This window comes from Ailuropoda melanoleuca, chromosome 13 (genome assembly GCF_002007445.2).
Source record: "Ailuropoda melanoleuca isolate Jingjing chromosome 13, ASM200744v2, whole genome shotgun sequence".
Classification (NCBI taxonomy): domain Eukaryota; kingdom Metazoa; phylum Chordata; class Mammalia; order Carnivora; family Ursidae; genus Ailuropoda; species Ailuropoda melanoleuca.
Window position 1 is genome coordinate 69,167,137 of NC_048230.1, and position 8,344 is coordinate 69,175,480.

Here is an 8,344-nt window from a genome sequence, read left to right on the forward strand (position 1 = left end):
GTGACAATGACAAGTAAGAGTTGCAAGGTTAGAGCTAGTAAAAGGGACCTCTCTCTACCCTATTCAGCTTTCTCACCTACCAATTCATTAGTTCTACTTCATTCACTCCTTACTCTTTTGAGTTTTTACTCTGCTTGAGTTTTTTCATGCTCTACTTTTTTTTCTTAATCAGTAGTTTTCCTTTTCTCTCCTGATCCTTTAAAGTCAATCTGTCCTGTCCTCATGTTTTCCTTCTCAGTATTACCGCCAACTTCTCCCACCTTACAGACTTAGATAATGTCTTAAGTTGTGAATTCATTTTTTTCTAAAGCTTTAGTATGTATTATTCTATTTGATCTTCACAACAACGTCAGGAAGGCAGGTAGGAATCAATACGTCTATTTTACAGATTTATAAGCTGAGACCAGGCAATATAAAATGACTTGCCAAAAGTCACACAGTTTGTCAGTGGCAAAATCAAATCAGACCTTTTCTTTCCAAATTCTCTTTCTCCACTGCATGTTGCCTTCTTTTTACGTCTTACACTTTTTAACCATAATGTACATATCTGGACAACTATATAGAGATAAATGTTTATAAAATAGCGCCAGTAGGAAAAATGTGTGTACGTCCAAGAAAAACAAAAACAGAAAAGTCAGAAGACCCAAAGTGAGAGCAAAGTGTGGGTCACAGGCTAATCCTTATAGAGGAGACTCTGAGTTTCAAATCCAAGTGGAAAATGCCTATTTCAACCAACTGATGTAGTCAGCATCAACATCCTCTTTCCCAATACCTCCCCCACAGCAGTTACATGACCAGAGCTCACCCTCTGCACCATTCCTGCCCCCCAATCTCTTTCACAGGCCTGCCGCCATACCTGAAGTTCTCACCCTTCAAGTCACTTTTTTGGGTTAAGGCGTTGTCTCCAGAAGGCCACTGTTAAATGCATGTTACCTGAAAGGAGAAGGAGGATCCATTAATATATTATTCCTATGGTTAAACACATCAGATTAGCAATGACCTTGGGAATCTGACAGCACAATGTTTTTTTAAGTTTTATGGGATAAGGGTGCCTGGCTGGCTCAGTCGGTAGAGCATGTAACTGTTCATCTTGGGGTCATGAGTTCAAAAACCACACTGGACACAGAAATTACTTTTAAAAAATAATAAAATAAAAAGTTTCATGGGATAATTTGGGGGGATAGACAATTTTTGATGGGGCAGGCAGGATAAGGTGAGTCAGGGAAAATGAATCCTACAAAGTATGGGGTAATGCCCACCTGGATATGATGGCTACATGGCAAAATGAAGATGGCCATAAAATACACACTCTACCTACTGGGGTCAATGTAAGAATGGTCCCTGCAACCTGGGAGGCTCCTAAGGATAGGAAAAGAAAAAGCACTTCAAGAATCAGAGTACACTTGGTTCTGAAAAGAAAAAAAGCTGAGGTGGCAGCAGTTTTCCAAGGACAGTGCACTGCTAGACTAAAGGAGGAACAGCTCCTGGTTAATGACTACTAGTTGTGAGGCTATTTCCAACCCAATATTTTTAGCTGAGGGCAGATCTACCAACCAGATAATGCTGCATTTCAAGTCTGCACAGCCCCCCCCACCCCGCTAATTTATGTTAACTCAAAACCAGTATCATGTACAGCCATAAAAATCAACATGCCTTTACTAAGAGCTTATTATGAGCCTAGAATTTGGCGAGGTGCTGTAAATACAGGAAAAAATAACTTTATACACTTTTGCCTTAACTCATATGAAGGAAACCAATCCCGAAAACCCAAAATTGAGAGAGGGGTAAGGAACAAGGAAGTGAGAGGAAAAAAACAAAACAAAACAACCCACAAGCAGGTGACTATTTCCTATCAATACTAACAACAAATTTCTTAAGCCAGAATAAATACAACAAAATTCACTTCTAGGCCAAAGTTCCTTGTTAAACTCTTGCCTAAATAGTCAAGAGGCACAGGCTAGATAGAAATATCTTTTTTCTTTTGGTCTAATACCAAAAGCTCTTTAGCAGCCCACATTCATCTTGACACACTGGAGAATAACAAACTAAGAGTTACAAAACTCAGTTCTGATTCTAGCTCTAGCTCTAATTCTTAACTAGTTCTAAGTAAATTACTGAACCTGCTTAGGATTTTTTTTTATATAAACAAACAGAAAACTAATAGTTTGGACTAGTCTAAGGATGGCATATACCTGGCACATATGTCACCTACTAGATACTGTGTCCATAGGAAGCATCACTATTCAATCATAACTCACTTTCCCAGAGAACACATATGACCAAAATCCTTCTCAATACAGTGCTCTGGCAGCTACTTCAAAGCAGAGTTGGTCCATAAACCAAAATATATTTGCCACTGTGGACGAGATAATCTCTGCAATCTCTTTCAACTCTAAAATTCTAATACCAAGTTTCTGAGTACGAGAGAAAAACACTTCCAACAAGCTTAGATCAATAGTGTTGATAGTCATAAATTGCAGTCTAATCTCCAAGTTCTCCTCCAAATTGCAGCCAATCTGACTCTAATATTTCAAAAGTGCTAATGAACAATATACTCTGATACCATTAATATATATATGACCTGGCAAAATTATTCAGATTTGCTAGTGGGTTCTTTTTATAGAATAAGAGCCTTTTTACTCAGTACAGCCCTAAAAATTCTCATCCAAAAATATGGCAACAATATTGCACTAGTAAAGAACTAAATCCAATCCCCACAGCCTCTCTCCAACATCAAGCCTTTTCACCTCTTACCTAGATCGCTGCAATAGCCACTCTTCCATCCTTTCCCTCTCATCACCAGAGCCATCTTTCTACAACACACACGTAATTCATATCACTTCCCTGATTAAAATCTGAATCTATTGCTAATATAAAACTCAAGTTTTTTAGCATTATACTTATAACTTTTCATATAGTTACCTCCTTTTACCTTTCTGACCTCACACCCCACAATGCTCTCCTTCCCCATCCCACTTCCTGCTCCATGAATCCTTTTTCTCGCACAATCGTCTGCATTTGCACACAGCATTAAGGGGTCTCCTCTGTCTGCCCTGTTCTTCCCTTTCCCCATCCTCATCACACTCCTACTCATCATCTAAGACCCAACTTAGGACTGGGGGTAGGTCCTGCCACCTTACATGGCCAAACCCCAGACAGAACTGGTCACTTCTGTCTCAAAGCTTTTTGAGCATTCCTCATAGGTTCACCGTATTGATGCCTCAGTGGTTCCCAAGACCATGAAAGCTGCCTGAGGCATGTTTTAAAAATAAATTCTTCAGGGCCAAAGCAGACCTACTAAATCAATCTCAGGAAAGGAGACCCTGGAATTTCTACTTTTAAAAAGCTCCCCTAATTATTCTAATGGGAAATTTTGGGAACTATTCGTTTATCTCTTCCAATAGGTGCACAGATGTGTTTTAATTTAGAAATGATTCCCTCTAGAATACTGTGAAAAAGTATTCTGCACTCGTTTTTTATCTCATATCCTTTTTGACTTGATTCCTATACTGAACTTGATTCCTATGCTGAAGGAATTCCTTCTGGATTCACACCCAAAAAACTTACTTTCTCTGTTGGTAACTGTACCTTGAGTAAATCTATGAATACATTAATGCAGGCTCTCAGCATTATCTGCCCTGAGAATCTTATTTCAGTTGAGAAATCCTTAGCCAATTTTGAGGATGGAAATACACTGCCTTTACACATTTCCTTAAAATCGAATTCTATTAGCAGTAGATGTGGGAGACCCCAAGTAAGTGCAATGATAAGTGGCTAGCTCCAGTGCCTTAATAATTTCCAAAGGAAAAAAAATTCCACTTTTCCTTCCCCAGCCCTCACTCCCAAAAAAGTATACTGACGCTGTAGGATTATGACAGAAAATGTAACAAGATTAAGAGGTGAATAGAAGCAAGCAAACAAGCTGAGTTGTTACTGGGGAATCGTGAATTGCGGGTAATTTGCACGTTCACCTGGTTACATCTCTAACTTTAGGCCCAACGTCTACCTTGAGCGGAGAGACCCGGCGTTTCTCTTTACGTCGTGGCCCGGGACTATGTCTGAAAACTTGAGATCCCCACTTAGTTCACACTAAGTCATGTTCTCATCACGTTTCGACCCTTAGAATACGTTCACGGCTACTTTTTTCTTTTCTCTGCTAAAGAAAAGGACACTCACGAGGGAGGGCAGTGACAGCTCCACGTCTGCAAAACTCGGCGCCGGGAGGTGCCGAAGGCGCCGCGGTAGCGGGCGCGGAAAAGGGCGCCCGGGCCGAGACCACCACGATGGGGGACAATGGAGGGAGGAGGGGAGTGGAAGAAAGAGGAGGCAGCCGCTGTGCTGGGCCCGCCTTGCGACTGAGGGCTCCAAAAAGTCTCGGCAAGGCCAGCCGAGTAGCAGGTGGGCCCGGCCGCCGCCCCTCACAGGGCCACGTCGGCCGCTCCGGCCGCTGCCGCCGGGCCCCGCGCACAGGCCGGGCCCCGGGAGAGTGGCCCCCGGGCGGGGCTGAGGGGCGCCGGGCCGGACCCTGCGGGCGCCCGGCACCGCACAGCCCTCTCACAACTCGGCGCCCGCAAGGCGAGGGGCTCCCCACACCCCGGCCAGTTAGTGGCTGCTCGGCGCCTCCGGCCAACCCACCCCTCGGCCACTAGCCCGAGCTCCCCGCGCCCCCCACGGCACCGGCTGTGAGGTAAGAGAGAGCAGTAGCGGCTCTGGAGTCCTCTGCCCACGCGCCGCACTCCTTCACCCCTGGGTCTCCTCGGACACTCTCGTGCGGGCTCCCCCCTGTACCCAGAACTGCCCCCAGTCCGCCCGCGAATGTTTACCGGGACTCGGGGCGGCGGCGACTCTTCAGTCCCTCGACTAAGATGGCAGCCGGTCTCGAGCCCCGATCACAGCGACTAGAGCGAGTTGGCGGCCAACGCGCAAGCGCCTCCGGCTCGGGAGGGAAGTGGACCACAAACCCCAGAAGGCCTTGCGCGCCGGCCGGGAATGTGGGCAGGAGCGGGGGAACGCTTCTAAACTGGAGTTTGCTCGCCCTTAGGTGGGAGGGACTCTGGGATTGCTCCCGGCCGCTCTAGGGTTTTTGTTTTTTGTTTTTTTTTTAAAGCATCCCCCACCCCCGAACCTCTAAAGACTGTAGCTGTGGTTCCCAAGCGCTAGTGTGCATCAGAATCAACTGAAGGACTTGTTGAAACTTAGGGGCCCCACCCGCAGAGTTTCTCTTTCAGCAGATCCGGGATGGGATCTAATAATTTGCATTTCTAACTCTGGTGTGCTCCTGGTGGGCGATCACACTTCAGAACCACTGAGGATTATAGTTTATAGTCTTTAAGCAAGTACACTCGGGAGTTAAATTGATTGGGTTCAAATCCACCTTTTAACAGGGTGCGCTTAAGGATGATGAAAATAGCCTACATATAAGTGGTGCCAACGTGGCAGGTGTTCGAAGAGCTAATCAATAAGCTTTAAACCTCACAACAAATCTATGAGGAGAGTACCTCCATTAGCCTCACTTTACGGATGCATAAACCAAGTCACAAGCTGGAGACAAATGCGGGCAGTCTGGCTTCAGAGTCCACCCTCTTAACTTCTTCATGGGCTGTTTGTGAGAATTAATAGGCTGTGCAAGTAGACTCAGAAGCCCGGCTAAGTGCTTAGTAATTAGTGACCTTCACTATTATTGTTTAGCCTGTTTCCTCCTTATGAACATATTTTACCATCTGGAAAGTCACTTGCATTTTTCAAAGTATGTTCAAATCTCTATGTCAATGTTTCCTGCAAAATGATTTAGGAGAGCTTGTTTAAAGTCCAGACTTAGGAACCTGCCCCATGCAGAATCTCCAGGGCTGTGGTTCTGAAACGTTAGTGCCCATCAGAATTTCCTGAAAGATGTGTTAAACCACAGATTGCTGGGCCCCACCCCCAGAATTTCCGATTCAGTAGATCTGGAGTGGGGCCTGAGAATTTGCATTTTTAACCACAGACCACGCTTGGAGAACCACTGCTGTAAGACAGGGTTTTTCAACCTTTTCTAAATATTATCAGCTCTCTAAGGAACATTTTTAGACATTTTTCCTTAGTTATTCCCCCCATGAAATTTTAATAGCACATATATACTGTATATCTATTAATGTACGATATGTATATATGTGCTTTTACATAAGCAAGGAAAAAAGTTTCCTCTCTACCCACAACCAATTTTTGTCTTATTAAGAATGTATGCTCTGGGGAATGTGGGTTTTTTAACTAGTGCCCCAGGTGATTCATGACACCACACAAGTCTGGGAAACACAGTTTCCCCTTTAAGGTTTAAGGTATTTCTATGACCTAATATTATACAGAGAAGGAAATGAGTCTCAAGGAAATTAGATGACTGGTTCAAGATCACTTAGTAGGAAACCAGGGATCCAATCAAAGTCCTCTGGTTCCATATTCTGTCTTCTTCTACAATTTTTTTTTTTTTAAGATTTATGTATTGGGGAGTGGAAGGGCAGGCGGAAGGAGAGAGTATCTCAAGCAGACTCCCTGCTGAGCAGGGAGCCCCAGTCAGGGCTTGATCTCACAACCCTGAGATCATGCCCTGAGCTGAAAGAAGAGTGGGTCACTTAACTGACTTGAGCCACCCAGGCGCTCCATGTCTTCATTTATAATTTTTAAAAGCATATAATGTTAGGCAAAACTACTCTATGGTGTTTGAAGTCAGGATAGTGATTATCTTTGAGGAGAGGTAGTACCAGGAAGGAGCACAAAGGGGCTTCTCCAGGCAGGTAATAATGTTCTGTGTCTTGATCTGGGTGCTGATACACAAGCATCCTCACTTTGTGAAAGTTTATTGAGCTGTATACTTATGATTTGTGTCTTTTTCCGTATTTATATTATACCTCAATAAAAGTTTACTTAAAACAAATATGCTTTAGATACCCCCCTTTTTTTTTCAAAAAATACCCCTCTTTCTACTATACACCAAAGATTCTCAAACTTCAGAGTGCATCAGAATTACCTGGAGGGCTTATTAAAACCAGATTGCCAGGTATTAGCCCCAAAATTTCTTTTTTTTTTTTTAAGATTTTTTATTCATTTATTTGACAGAGAGAGACAGCCAGTGAGAGAGGGAACACAAGCAGGGGGAGTGGGAGAAGAAGAAGCAGGCTCCCAGTGGAGGAGCCTGACGTGGGGCTCGATCCCAGAGCACCGGGATCACGCCCTGAGCTGAAGGCAGACGCTTAACCACTACGCCACCCAGGCGCCCCTTAGCCCCAAAATTTCTGAGTCAGAAAGTTCTTTTATCAGGCCCAAGAATTTACATTTCTAACAAATTCCCAGATGATGTTGATGCTCAGGGACCACATTTTGAGAACCACTGGACTATGCTACCCTAACTTGCAGATGCCTGTAGGGTGGATTAGCTCTGATCTGGGAGGCAGTACCTAGCAGAAGTTAATAATTTAGGTTTCTTCGGAGGCATATGGATCAAGGATCCAGTCCTGACTGTCAACAATTTACTTTAGGGGTCTTAGGCAAGTCCCTTAACCTCAGTGTCCAAATGTCTACGTGGAAATAATAGATTCTACCTCATAGGGTGTTGTGAAGATTCTGGGAAATCTCCAGTTGGTGGTTCTCCAAGGAGAAGCTGAATTGGTGAGAGCAGAGAATCCCAGTGTAGCTACTTCCTCATCTCCATGCTGTGGCTCTGGCTCCCAGGTTCCCTGATTCAGAAGTCAGTCTAGACCCAGTCAGAATGCAGACACCGGGACTGATAAAGCCTTGAACCACCTACACCCTCCTCTGCCTTGGACACCCAGGTCAGCCTGGGACAAGACCCAGCCCTGCCAAAGCAGGGCTGGAGGAGGCCCCCACCCGCAAGGGAAGGAGCTTTCCAGGCCTCTGGAGAGAGAAGGAGGGAAGAAAGCAGGGATGCAGAGCTGGAAGGAGTGGGAAGAGAAACCCCAGCAGCCCACATGCTGCTTGTCACTTACTGGCTTTCCCTACAGAACACTTAGTCATGTTGCTGTCCCCCTCTTCCCTGAAGCCACACTGCATTCAACTGCCAGAGGCCGGGGAAGACTTGAAAAGTGGCAGAGCTGTGCGTTGATGAAAAGCAGACACTGGATGGAGCTTCTAGGAGCCTAAGATCTGGATCCAAATATCTGGATCCACTTACGACCTCATGGCTCTCTCATTTGCCCTCTTTAAGACTGTTTCCTCATCTGCAAAATGATGTACACAAGTTCTGTCCCTAGTCACCTTAGTCAATTCATCTGAGGTAGGGTGGCCAGACTTAGAAAGTAAAAATATAGGATGCTCGATTAAATTTGAATTTCAGATAAACAATGAATAACTTTTT

The 8,344-nt window shown here is 44.6% G+C and overlaps 1 protein-coding gene across 2 annotated transcripts in view; it reads right to left on the reverse strand.

The window, feature by feature from the left end:
- The window catches only part of ITCH (itchy E3 ubiquitin protein ligase), a 126,787-nt gene extending 121,821 nt beyond the window's left edge, over positions 1-4,966 (reverse strand). The window contains exons 1-2 of one of the 2 annotated variants that reach the window (XM_034641270.1): positions 4,824-4,966; positions 870-933 (exon numbers count right to left, since the gene is read on the reverse strand). The gene's annotated coding sequence lies outside the window, so the exon portion shown is untranslated. Of the gene's footprint in view, positions 1-856; positions 934-4,823 lie in introns of both variants that reach the window. The other variant, XM_019796585.2, reaches the window with a different exon arrangement.
- Positions 4,967-8,344: the final 3,378 nt, after the last annotated feature.